Source organism: Fopius arisanus, unplaced genomic scaffold (assembly GCF_000806365.1).
Source record: "Fopius arisanus strain USDA-PBARC FA_bdor unplaced genomic scaffold, ASM80636v1 scaffold00001, whole genome shotgun sequence".
Lineage (NCBI taxonomy): Eukaryota > Metazoa > Arthropoda > Insecta > Hymenoptera > Braconidae > Fopius > Fopius arisanus.
Window position 1 is genome coordinate 2,387,259 of NW_011887740.1, and position 13,865 is coordinate 2,401,123.

A 13,865-nucleotide genomic window follows, 5' to 3' on the forward strand; every position below is an offset into this window, starting at 1 on the left:
GGATTTTCTATTTTAAGACTGAAAGAGAAATAAATGCACGGAACAAATTGAAAATAAAAAAATACAGGTTCATGTGGCATTTTCTATGTTTTACACTTCTATAATGAATAATTTAAAGAAATGATTTTTTTTAGTTGAAATGGAAATAAGTTTGCTGTAAAAAATTGATTACTTAAAAAGTGTGATTTTTCTATGGAAATGAATAATTACCCACCGACCTCTGACCTCTGCAATCAACGAGTTATGGAACAGAGCGTACATCCTTAAGTCGATCGTCATCGACTCGATAAACTTGGATTGGTTGAAGGCCTCCAGCCTTCGAATTAATGAAAATGTAAAAAGTCCTTCAAACGTTATGATTCATGCACAATCTGTCGATCGTTGCCGCTGGATGAAGAAGCGAAAAAATATCCTAGAGAGGAACTTGGATCCGCATAATTATTCATTCAACGTCGAGCAAGGACGACTAATCCTGAAAGTGCAAATTTTCATAAAATCTCAATTCCTCCAATCCTCTCGTTCCAATCGCAGCACCATAATGTCTGCATTGCTCTGGAGATGCCACCTAGATGCTAGATGCTAGTCTCCACTTTGCAAATGATGCATCAATAACAGAATATAGTGTCCAACAGGAACTCCTGCAATTGCAATTGCAAATAACCAATAGCCGGCATCAATTCAAAGAATGAAAATTTTGAGGGAAATACTTGAAGTGTTCCGGTGGAAGTTGCAGAAGTTGTTAATGATGGAGAGACAGGAACTCGGTGGAGATGCTGTCTGCCCCTTGCATGGTGCATCAGTAAGAGAGAAGCAATGGACAGAGGGAAGGGGGAATTCCTCCACCGGTGTGCCGAGGACGAAGGGAAGAAAGAGGTGAAGACAACACGAGGAGAGGCCCAGTAACCCAGTGCCGAGGACGTTCACTGGTCTGCAAAAACAAAAGAGTTAGCGCGTGCCACGCGCCGATCGCATCCCATCCACGCACTGGTCTCTATTCAAGGTGATATTTTATTCCCCAGCATCTTCATTGCAATCAGCTCAGCAAGATAATGCGATTGTAATCGCCCGATGGGGAAAAAACGAAGGCAATACTTAACCCAAGAATATTGTCAATTCAGTCATTAATTTTTAACTACCCACTCCCAACTTATTACGGGTTATTACAATGTTGCAGAATCACGATTTATCATGCCTATTGATTTTTCCATCAGATGGCTATCAACGAGTCAGATTATTCTTCATTATTTTTATCGTCTTGTTTACTTAAATGGCAGTGCGATTGAATATTCATGAATCTCCCTGAAATTTAAATAAACATGGGATTAGGAATTCTGGAATTGGGAATAGACTTGAGACAAATCACTGAATTCATCTTTGAACTTAATATTTTATTGTGCAAAACGTACAGCTACTATTAACCACGCTTTGCAAAAAAAGGTAATAATTTAAGTCTACACCGTCGGCCTTAGTCGGGGTAACGTTGAGATACGCCGTTTAATAATGATAAGTGCAGTAGAGCAAATAAAACAACAACGCGCGATATTCCAAACGTAACCTCAAGTAAATTGAAATTAAAAAAAAAAACAATAATCTCCGTCCCATGTCCGTCGATCGGTCGTAACGTAGAAATGGATTCTACATTTTCTTATCCAATTCAGAATTTTTATCACTAACAACAGTCAGAATAGTTTACGGCCAATGGATAGAATCCACTTTCATCAGTTCCGATTTAGTCAGTTGGTAAAAAAATATATATTTCTCGTATATTTGTCAATAATTATCATTCGCACAGTGGACACTTGTTAATGTGATTCAAACATTCGGTTTATCATTCAGTCGAACAAATAATACATTCTCGATCATTGAGGGAATTAGACCAAAGAAAACGGATTCATCCAAAATAGTATAGTAGTAGTTTTGTCACTAGGCCGTCAGGAACTTTTCTGGTGATTGAGATTACAATCCGAAGCGAAGCCGAGGAGTGCAAAGACAATCGTCAGAAAAGTTTCTTTTGTCACTCAATTCGTGAGGCAATTAAATCCATCGATGTTTTTATAGATGACCATGTCGGCAATTCCGTCAAATCAAGAGAATGTAGTACAGCCAATTATAGTTTTTCAGAGAAATAGTTTGAATGGTCATGAAAAGATTGTTACGATTATGGAAATTTTTCAATTGATTACGTAGAATTAATCTATTCCGCACACAGAAGGAACAAGATAAACAGTAATAAAGACCCCACACGAGACGGTGGTAAGATAATAGGATAAATTCATTGATAAAAAAAATGTAAATAGAAATAGAAAAGAGGACAATTCGATTCTGGTAACTCGTACACTCTTGCAGGCACGCTTTCACGCGCGTACACCGATTAAAATCCGCGCTGAAAGCTGTTTTCCGTATTTGGAAAAAAATCTACGAATTCAAAGGTACTTAGACACTAAACTTGTTAATACAATAAAAATAAATGATTATAATTAAGAATCTAATCGCCACTGGGCGCATGGATACAATGTGTAATTATGAGAAAAATATGAAAATAATTCACAAATAATCAATACAACGATTCCAGCAACAGTCTTGTGGCTCGGGTGGTAGTGATTGTAGCTCTTGAAATAGAAAGTCATTGGAGTTATCAAAGGGAGACTGTGCGTGGTGCTTTCATATTCGGCAGTTATACGGCAGTTGAAATAAACTTTTGATTTTGAGTCTTGTCCAGCGGGGTAAATTGAGAGAATCCAGCCAATTGGAAACATTCAGAAGACAATAGTACCGTGAATTAAAAAAAAATCCCTCCATTTGTCAGCAATTTCAATTTTCTTTTTCCAAGATCATAGATAATAAGTTAATAACAGCTACTAATCGTTTTCCCGGTTGAACGTTGAAGGCGCATTGCCTCCGTCAAATGCATAATTTAGTACTCGATAATAGCTGCCTCGGTGTCGCATTTTGATTAAAAAAATAATTAACACTTTTGATGTCTGCGAGGCTGGATGATTCACGTCGGTTGATGAAAGGCAGTTGGATTTGTTGTGGATGCTGGAGGATGACGAGTGTCTCCATTCCATCATCCTCATCATTACGAGGACTCGTGGAAGCGAGACTGAGACATCCTGACTGCGTCCATGGCAGTGATAAGACTTTGCACTTCCTCCTTTGCGTTCAGTGAATTTCCTCTCGGTTAGCGACCAATTAAATCCCGAATTAATACGGGTGTTATGAAGACTCTAGCAGTGATGTACTTCCTGGTGGTTCATCTGGAATCAAAAATTAGTGATCACAAATTAGAAATGGCTATTATCGTTACTGGTGGCTGGTGGTTTTGAGTAATTATTGTTTTCGGCAATGAATTGAGATTTTTATTGGGTGCTTTGTGGTGTAGGAAGCGTTGAGGTCATGTGTTTGGATGTATGAGTATCAGGTGGGGTGCGGCACAGTGGCTTGAGGTATCCTGATCTTGGTGAAGGCCGCCTGGTGCATTCTAGGCGGGCAAAAACTTCACTAGGAAACCACGCCCTAGCTCTCTCACGTCGTTACGTCCTCGGAGGGACATTTCACCGTGTTAGTGGCAGGTAGACACCTCTGGTTGATTCATTTTATTTTACACATTTTTATTTAATAAGTATTTCAGATTATTATTTTTCGATCGAATTGAACAATTTTGACATTTCGGTTGTTATCTATTCTGGTGAATTAATCATTGAATCTCTTGAATTTTTATCGATACTCAGCTCATTTATTTTTCGTCAAGTGCATTTAGCTTGATTTCAATATTCAGGAAGGAGTCGACTCTAGGCGTTATCTATCCCCCACGTAACATAGTATAATAAATAGCCTCGTGCAATTATCGATAGGCCTGACGGCCTTCGGGACGGATTCGCTCGGTACGAGGCCGAATAATAATTTTTCGTCTTTTTTTTTTTCTATTCCCTCCCCGCTCATTTTTACAACTCGAGAGAGGATAAACGTATCGCGCCATACAACCCCGTACACCGTAACTCGATACCCTGTATTTATGACTCTTGTCTGTACGGCATTGCGATAAAGAATTCCCAGGAAAATTAGCAACAAATTGAAACCAAGCAAATGACCTCCGTGACGACAAATTGGCGGACGAGAATAAATATTTTAGTTGTACGAAAAAAAAAACCATTCACTTACACTTTCTCTCGAGTTTCTGGGCCAAGTTCACTGGAAAGAAAAACGCTACATCATCGCTACCCTTTTTTCTCACGCATCCTGCCGCCCTATTAGATCCATCAGAATCACCAAAAAAAAACCAAAAGATTTTCCCAAAAATCCCCAAATCACTCATCCCATTAACTGAAAAAAAAAGAAGCACCACCCAGAGAAGAAGTCTACGTAAGAATGCGTGCCTCATCCCCGATATTTTTCGTACCAAATGGAGAAAAAAAAAAGAGGTTAAAAGGAAGAAGAAGGGCGAAACGAATGGTCTTGTGGTGTTGCCCCCCATGTGGGGGAGGGCCAGGGGGGAATAAAACCAGACATACACATGGAGACCGTTATAGAGCGTCCCTTGACGTACCTTTTGGGCAATATACCGTGTGCAAGAGAGAACCTGACCCAAACCAACCCAAGGCTAGGGCCCTACACCAGCCCCCTTTCTCCCCCCGAAATTCACCTTGCGTTTCAAACCACACACTGCACTCTCTCAGACCTGCATTCTCGGTGCCCCTGAACTTGGCTTCCTTCCTTTTTTTTCAGTCTTTCTTTTTCATCTCAATCTCTTTCATCTCACTCCTTAAACCGTTGACACAGTTTCCCTCCAACACAACGGAATAAATATTGCGTTTAGTCATTTTCCAGTGAACTAGAACCCCTTTCGCTTTCAACATACTCTCTTTCATTGGTCGGGGGAACAGAGGGATCGATGATGGGTTTTTTTTTTCTTTCCCCACCTCGGTTTTTCATCTCGATACCGACATGACCTTTATCAACATCTATATTATTGACGTTTATACATTAGCCATCGTGAGGAATGATAGAATTTTTAATTCATGAAATAATGATGTAGAAGAATAAAAAGAAATCGTCGAGTCACGTCGATGTAGAAGAGCCGTTAGACGATAGCTGGGGATAAACGACTTGCACCATAAATTACTGGACAAGAGGGGTGTGCAATATTGCCTTCGTGAGATTGCAAGGATGCATTCTCCTGGCTTTTGAACGTTGCCACGTTGACCTCCGTCAGGCTCATTGGATTAGACACAGTGTGCAATGTGTAAATGCATCGGGAGATTTGTACTCAGGGATAATCATTAGTTTATATAACGAGTCATTTCCCGCGGCCACGTGATTTGAAAAATTGTCAAGGCAAGCCGCTCACCACCACTCGAGGTTTGTATTTGATGGTGGAGGTAATTATTTTGCGGGGATTTTAAATTGTGGTGTGCACTTCCATTGATGGGGATTCCAAGTGAAATTTTTAGTGGTGATACACTCAAATTGGTCATTGGTAAATCGTTTGGATGAGGTTTCAGATGATTTTGCCAGTTGATGACTGATTGTTGAAAAATCTCGTTAGGAATTTTTAATTATGGACTTGAAGAAATTGTAATTTACGCTATTTTTAGACTAATTTATTTTTTATAGGGTCTTGGGGTTACGAAGCTTGCGAGGCTATGACTGAATCTACTGGAAATTAATGGAAATGCGGATATTTAAAACTAATGCAATGAATTGGCAAAAATGTAATTTGTATTTTGAAGACCAATGAATAGTATTAGTAACAGTATTTCATTATTAGAGAATTCTCAATATCTTGTGCAATATTTGTGGGGTCGTTTCTAATTTACGTCTCAACTTTGCAGATGAAAGAACCGGAGATCGTTCCAAGGACATTCGCAGCATCGGCTGGTGAGATGCATCTCGAAGGATATCTAAAACCAAATGTGGGATACTAAACGTCTTCAACCTGTTTTCGAGGAGTGTTAGATACAGGTAGATACTTGACGACCTTGTAAGGGTGACATGGTTTTCCGATGGCGTCAGTTACGATTTTTCTCCGATTCACCCAATTTAATTCTTCATGTATTACCACTCATTGACTATTAGAAAATTACAAAAATATCCCGTAGCATTTTTCTCAAAGATTCTTTTAATGGCGTTTCGTTATTTTTATTTGAATTTCCCACGAAAAAATAAACTGCCACTTGAATTTTCTGAGTAGCTTCCGTAACCGGTGGGTATTTAGTCATTTTTTCAGAATATTTCTTCAAGTGCTTGAAGGCAGTATGAGAGTTGATCCGAAAGATGTCTAGTGCAAGCGGTCACGTAGGTCGAGTTGTCTCGGGAGATTTCTACAGTCAGAGGTGGTAAATGCCACTGGTTGGCATTATGATACCAGCAGAGGTGTCTCCCGGTTGTACGAGACCTTCAATGCACCTAAACCGCCAGTACAACATTTTTTTTCAAGAAAATAATCGTGTGTCTATTGCTTTTTGATGGAAATGACTTCATTAATTCTCAATAAAGCAACCGAAACCCGCTGATCACCTGAGGCGATCCATCACTCCATTGAGCATAAAACGTCATCTCTTCATCATCATAACATCATCACCGTAACAGTCATAACATACGGGTCAGCGTTCAGGCGTCAGTTTTCCCGAGACGATATTGACACACATGCAAATTTTTCTCTCTCAACGCCAACCGTTGAATGAAGATGGCAATGAACGCGAGATTTATTGATTATTTATCCATTTACATAATAATTTTTTACGCTCTGGGTTTCGCGTGTTGTAATTATTCAGACAAAGCGCGGGGGAGCAGAGACCTGGAGGTAATAAAAAATTGGCCTGGAGTATCTCCGAGAGCCATTAAAGGGTAAAAAAAAGGGTTGAAGGAGAATTCCTGGAATTTCCAACAAAATTTCGTGGTTCAGGATGTGGGCGATCTTGGAGGAATAGAAATTGTCTATAGATTGTCTCGCGACGGCGGCTCCAGTCTCTCGACCTGCCTCTGCACCAGGAGAGAGGAAGCGAGAGAGACTCTGGTAACTCTGGGAAGCACTCTAGACGAGATGAGAGGTGAATGAACCTCGAACTGACTCCTCTCTCGCCCTGGTGGCCCCAGGAGGAATAAAAAAAAAAGGAGTGAAGCCGGCGAAGCGCCAAAAAAGAGGACTCGCTCCGGCTCTATACGAAACGAGAAATAAGAAAAAAAAAATGGCAACTCTTTGCTAGCAAATGAAAGGGATAAGTATTCAGTCTAATCGCCGGCCATTCCTGGCCTCTCGATGTATTATTTTCATCAGCAAAACGCGAATGCCTGGCGACCATCGCAGCTCCAGGATTCCACCGACAAATTAATAATTCATAATTCAGAAAATCGTATTTGCCAAGTCATCAATTAATTACCGAGTAAATTTTTTAAATTGGATGGGATTTAGAACACTTTCGCCGACGACCAAAGGAGAACCCTTTTATCTACTCTCCCATGACTCCTCACTCTCACTTACTCTTCCTTTTTTCCGAGTCACTCAGATGTTTGATTAGCTACAACCGGAGAAAAGGGGTGTAAAGTAAAAGTAGGCAGACGGAATGAAACCGGAGAAATTGTTTCTACCTATTCAATGAGCCAATGAGAAATGAAAAAAAGTCCCCGACGCAATGAAATCGTCAATTATAACAATTCACAATCGGAGCATTGACCAATGTCATAAAAAAAATGCGGAAGTCGTTGGTTGAATTGAGCATTGACACTTGATTTTAAAGGGGGGGGCCCCAGGCACTGCCGAATTTAAATCCCGATGGGTGATTGGTATGCGTGATAACGCATCCACAGGCAACAGACCTGTCGGTCGATAACACCTCGAACGTGCTCCATACCTCAACGGATTATCGACAAGTCCCAGACCGCAATTAACCACGACAATTCCACATTACCCCCCTCCCCTTCTCATCAAATTATCGATTAAATTTTATCATTCAAGGGAGAAATTTAGAAATCAAACTGAGAACAAAATAAAAAGGGCAGAAACGATTGGCATGCAGGTCGTACAGCGTGTTGTCCTAGGTCACGCGTGATCCTCTCTCTTTATCTCACACGAGTCTGAACCTCCGGAGCTATAGAGAACGCCATCTCCCTCCTCTACTGTCGCCTTTTTATCGTACCCAGTGCACCCGAGTTGACGCAATTTTCTTACGTGATGCAACAAGAATCTTCGCGGGGTAACGATCCACACACAAACACAGAGGCACAACCGACTTGGCGATAAAAAAAAAAAGTCTCGAAGCGGGGAATAATAATGTCGCATTGTGAGAATGACGGAAATTAATTCCCACCGTGTATTTCCGGATCGTTAAAACTAATTCGACGTATTGATTACGGAGTTACCGATTCGCCCGAACGATCCGGCACATAAATTACCCCCAATCAATTAAAGAAACCATCTCACTGAATAACTCCTCAACGTTGAATTCTCAGGAGGGCCGGAGGGAAGACCCGAAGGGAGAAAAAAAATTTGTTTTTTAATGGAATTATAGTGGTTGAAACGAAGGCGCGTACCTGTCGTTTTGAGTGGTCTTCCCCTGACGTCCGGGGCTCGCGCCCGTGTGAGAAGCAACGCGAGTGTTGCCCACATCGTTGAAGGGAGAAAAAGCATCTCACATGGTACGTTTTACCCGAAAAAAAAAAAGCAACAAGGTGAGATAGAGAAAGAGTTATACATAAAAGGTGTATGGGCGGTGGACGGGAATCACCGGGTGAGGGACAGGGGAGGAAAAGGGAAGTCACTGAGAATCGGCCAGTTGGAAAAACGAGGACCGAACGATCGAACACCGCCTCCCTCCAAGAGGCCCAAAAGGCGTATGGTGAGATTTTAAAGTTCTGGGTGGGAGTGAGACAGGACCAATGCCCAAAACTCAACAGAGGTGGAGTGTCAATGAACCCGGCCATGTGAGGAGTTGGAAGCCAAGTGGAGAGAGCGAGAGAGGGCGCGCGCCACAAACGCTCCTTGCCACGGCAGTGGCTTGGCTTTAGCCTCCGCTCTTTTACCCACTATATCGGGGTCTTGTCTTTCCCATGGAAGCGAGACTAATTCCGTGCCTTTACGAGAGCGCCAACGACGAGGAGGACGCCAACGGTGGAGGTGGAGGAGGATCGGTTGAAATCGGTCGGGGTTCCTCATTGACTTCTTGTGTATGCCCTCCTACCTCCCACCAATCCTTTTCACTTATTCACCTTCAGGATTATCGGGTAAGTTCAGCTTGAACCTCCTAATTGGACTTCAATTAGCCGATTGTGAAAGACTGGTGGATGAGGGGGTAACAAAGGGATAGCCTTCACTGGCGATTTGATGAGGACGATACCGAGATGGATGTTACTAGACAAAAGATACCGCGGGGGTGGATAACAAAAGCGTGTCTGCAAAAATTGTGTATTTGGGTATGCCCTGGGTTGTGATTAAGAAGGCGCCAGGTTATCGCGTGACTGCACACGCCAGAGTGAGACAGATCGAGGAAGAAGACGAAGGAGGTGAAGCTAACTTCTCTCTCATTCGTTACTTTGCCGCACTTTGCCGCACTTTACCGCCTATCTCACTCTATCCCTTTCCACGTCTTCTTCATGTGTTGGCTTTACAAGTGGTGTGGGTACCTGTGTATTCTCTAAAGTGCAAGATTGAATAGGAGTTATGTGTGGGTACCATACAGACCACGTGTGACGTAACCCATTCTCATGGATACGGAGAATACAGACGTTTTGCCCTTTTATTTTGCTAATTCGTGGCCCTTGGAATTACTGCACGCGACTGATTCGCTCGTTTTACTCAGTGAGACTAATTGAGGGGGTTGTCATGGTTTGTTCGATGTACTTTATGATGAATGGATTTTATGAATTTGACGGGTACGTAGATATGGGAGAATTTATTTCAAATGACTTACCTCATGCGTTGGCAGTGTTCGAGTTCATTGACGATCTCCTCTCCCTCTCTGTTGTTTCCCCCGATTTCACGAATTGTGTCTGCCCTTCCGTATATTGATACTCCAGGCCCATCTCCTCAGATTCGACGACGATGTCTCCTCTCTACCTCTCACATGTTTCCCCATTCTTTCGTGACGACAATCTTGTTGCACCTGCCACCAGAACAGCTTGGTAGTTGTCGTTTTTTTTTTAAATTTTTTCTTTTTTATTAATTCACGTCCTCCCTTTCCCTTCCTCCTTCTGCGACCTGTGTCGCATCACCTTCAGTAGGTATTGGTTGGATCGAGTGCTGCAGCCATGTCTCGACCTTGACGGACTGAGTCCTCTTCCGTAATTTATTCCTTCCTGAATCTCTCACCTCGTATCCGAGCTTCTTCTCCGCAGAGAGTTTAGTAGGTACCAGTTGGATCTAAGTCATGCATCTTGCTGCCTCTAATTCGGCGGATTTTCAGCTGATGGAGCTACGAATCAACGGATTCGGCGGGACAGAATACAATGATTCTCTTCCCACTGGTAAATGACACACTTGTCAGTAGAGTCCAGTTGGATCCAAGTCTCCAGCCATTGTCGATAGAATCAGTAGAATATCTGTCTCGAACTGACTATCTCAAGCTCAGTACAATCCGGTTGGATCCAGTTTGTCCATTTTTTCAGTTGAATTGAGTCTTAGATTATTGAAAATTATAAATTCAAACACGAACTTACAGATTCAATGATGACTGTATTGTACCTGTTGAACACGCGGGCAGTGGTGATTTTTTAATTTTAGTAATCGATTTATGGTGTCTTCTCCTCGGTGGTACGTCGACGAGTCACACGAGTATTTCGGCAAGTGAATATGATAGTTTCAGAAGCACGATTTATCGATGAACAAACTACGACCGAAAAACCTTTCAATTTGATTAAGTGATTTATCGGCGAAAAGAGTTCTAAATGCGTACAACTGGGGCCTGGTGGTGCGCGCGTGACCGTGCCCCACAGAGCTCTGACAGCTCACGGCGAGTGGCCTCGCTTTAAGTATTGATCCGACCCCCACCTGGTTGTACTGTGCTACAATCCCATTGGCCAAGCCTACCGGCTACACCGGAATTCGCTGCGGAAGAACCGAGCTTTCGGAAAATTTCCCCATCCACCACGCTCTTTGAACATTTTACCATCCCCACCTACCCAACTTTTTTCATTCACAAGGAACCACCCCCTCTTCTTTTCCATTGTAATCATTCATTCGATCATTTAGATTTATATCAAGGAATTTCGTTCCACTAAACTATTGGGAATGGGAAGAAAAGATAAATTTTTTTAATGGGACAAATTCTTTATTCTTTAAAACAGGAGGCACGTCCTGATACTTTCAATGTCTAGGCTCAGAAAAATATTTTCACCGAAAAAAAAGAAGTATATAATATATAAGCGGGAAAATCGCGAGTGGAGGGGAAAAATTGTTCGGGGGTGGGGCATATTTTGGGTATTGTAATATTCGAAAAATTTTTTCGCTCTTTTTTGTCAGCGTTTGTGTCCACATCTGCTTCATTTTTGTTCAGTCAATGTCATTTGTTCAGATCTCATTATGTAAATTTATTTGAAATGGCGATGATAAAAACATCTTGGGGAAAAGGAGTATAATTGACGTCCGGTTAGAAGCTATTCATTAACGAGAAAGTTGCATACTTTCATCCAGTCATATTCAAAAATAAATATCATAGCCGTCAGACACTTGTCTATTTTTACTACTGCGATCGGGCATTCACTTCCGCGAGGGGAAAAAAAAAATCGCACACGCCGGCGAGTTGGAGATTCAGTGGAACAGTGAAATGACCACTAAAACTGTAATTGATTGCAGGATTGCAGATCACTCGTCATAAAGACATTGAAATATGGGTCATTTTACGACGCACTGGCGTCCCATTCCTGAGCTGTGATCAGCCCAATGATTCCTTTGCAGTTTTAGACATTTAATAATTCGGTATGAACCATTTTTACGAGTTTATTAGTTTAGAGATACCTGAGGGGACATTTTTTTTTCCAGAACTCCACAGTGATTATTCACACAGGTAGAACGGTAGGTAGAAATTTTATTGTAGGCCCCATTTATTATAATTTCAAACGTTTCTGGGTTAGTCCTTTTCCCGAAATACACAATGACTCGCTATAATAAAATCTCGTAAAAACAAACTTGAAATACCGATTATTGGTTTTATAGGAGACAATATACTAAACCGAAGACGTTTTATATGCACAACTGAACTTCTAATTAAGTCCTGTTCTACTTCCACATCAGACGATGCCTGGAATAAAGAGTGATAGAGTCACAATGACCGTAAGAACGGTAGAGTGACATTTCAATTTGTTGTAAAAAATTGACGTCCATTTATCTAAAAACAATATTACAATTTCTCTCCCACTCCACATTCCGTTTAACATTAATTACAAATTTTTTGTTCATGTCACTCATTGGATGTAGAAGTTACTCTTTGAATTTTCCCTTGCAATTCGAAAACCCACTTACATCACTCCCTGACCCGCGACTCTCAGCTTTCGAAATGGTTTTCCCTCACAAGTATAAAAATTGCAGAATCGAAAAGCCATACGTGGTTACTATGACTCATCGAAAACTTGTCACGCGTAATGCATCCACGTCAGCCAACTTTCTACGATGATTCCTCTGAGTCTAGCCAGGGTGAAGGCAATGCACAAATCCCCACAATATCATGGTGAATCAATATCTCCACATTGAGCATGATTTTTCACCTCGTTCATGCCTGACTCCCGTAGATTTCCCCGAGCTGCTATCTGCCCTGAGAAGCCGCTCATTAACTAATCGCCACCGTCTTGTTTCAGTGAACCTATGTCGACGCTGATACTTGCGTAATCACCTGCTAAATTCCTGGTGCAATGCCGGAAAAATCGTCTGACCGTAACATGCAGTCCAATTGAAAGAGAGTGAAAATTCCATGAGTTCCCTGATGCAAATGATGATATTATTCATTCAATTACACTAAATCAGCTTTCAATTTTTCATTTCAAGGAAAAATTAATTTCCCTATCCCAGCAAATGGCGTTTCCCTCGCCCCTCATAAATACCGAAATTATCAAAAATAACGCGTACCAGACCAGTCGTAAATAATTCACTGTACTATTTATCGTTCATACGTGATGTAGCAAAAGGGTTGTTTCAATGAGCGCGAAACCGCGGAGTGTGCGTCAGCAGTAATTTAGCTAGATCGAGGAACAAGTGTCAGATGATAAGACAAACTCCAAGATTTGCCAAATGGATGCCAATTTGTCCCTCAAAAGACGGGACACCGTGCGAACTCTTATTTAATCCAGTCATTACTCTGGAGGGAATTAGTCGCCCGCAATTAGTCCCCCCAACGAGACGATGAGTCCCTTCGGTGCGGTCCTTAGTCCCTCTCAACCTAATCCAACATTATTTTAGGTTTACGATCACCCTATTCACCTCCTGCTGGGACACAACTATATCTCTCTCCCCTCCATTTCCACAATCTCCGTATCTGGTGTTATTGACCAACCAAACTCACACTCCGGTGAATGAACTCAGACGACAACCGCGGCCTTGCAGATAATAGGTTAAAGAAAGGAAAGATAAGAATGAGATTGAAGGTTTTTTTCCATTTCATCACTTCAAGTTCATAATGTCAATGCGCAGAAGGCGGCATATCTCTCCAAAGGCTTTTTTTATGATTAGGCGGAATAGATTTGATACATTAATTCCTATCGCTCCGTCACGCTGAGAAATAAAATTGTAGTGGATTGAAAGCGTACGTTCTCGATTGGAATTTGCAAGGAATTTGTTTTCGACAGAAATCCACCTCATGCTTGAATCAATATTTTCACGAAATTGCCAATTCATGAAAATAACCATTCGTTTGCCCCTCAAAAATTGTATTCGCAATCGATTA

At 41.5% G+C, this 13,865-nt stretch overlaps 1 long non-coding RNA gene across 1 annotated transcript; it reads right to left on the reverse strand.

Moving 5' to 3' along the window:
- Positions 1-1,370: 1,370 nt before the first annotated feature.
- Positions 1,371-10,920, reverse strand: LOC105273553 (uncharacterized). The gene is made up of 2 exons (XR_892908.1): positions 9,906-10,920; positions 1,371-3,257 (listed from the first exon to the last, which is right to left on the reverse strand). It is a non-coding gene; the product is annotated as an uncharacterized lncRNA (long non-coding RNA).
- Positions 10,921-13,865: the final 2,945 nt, after the last annotated feature.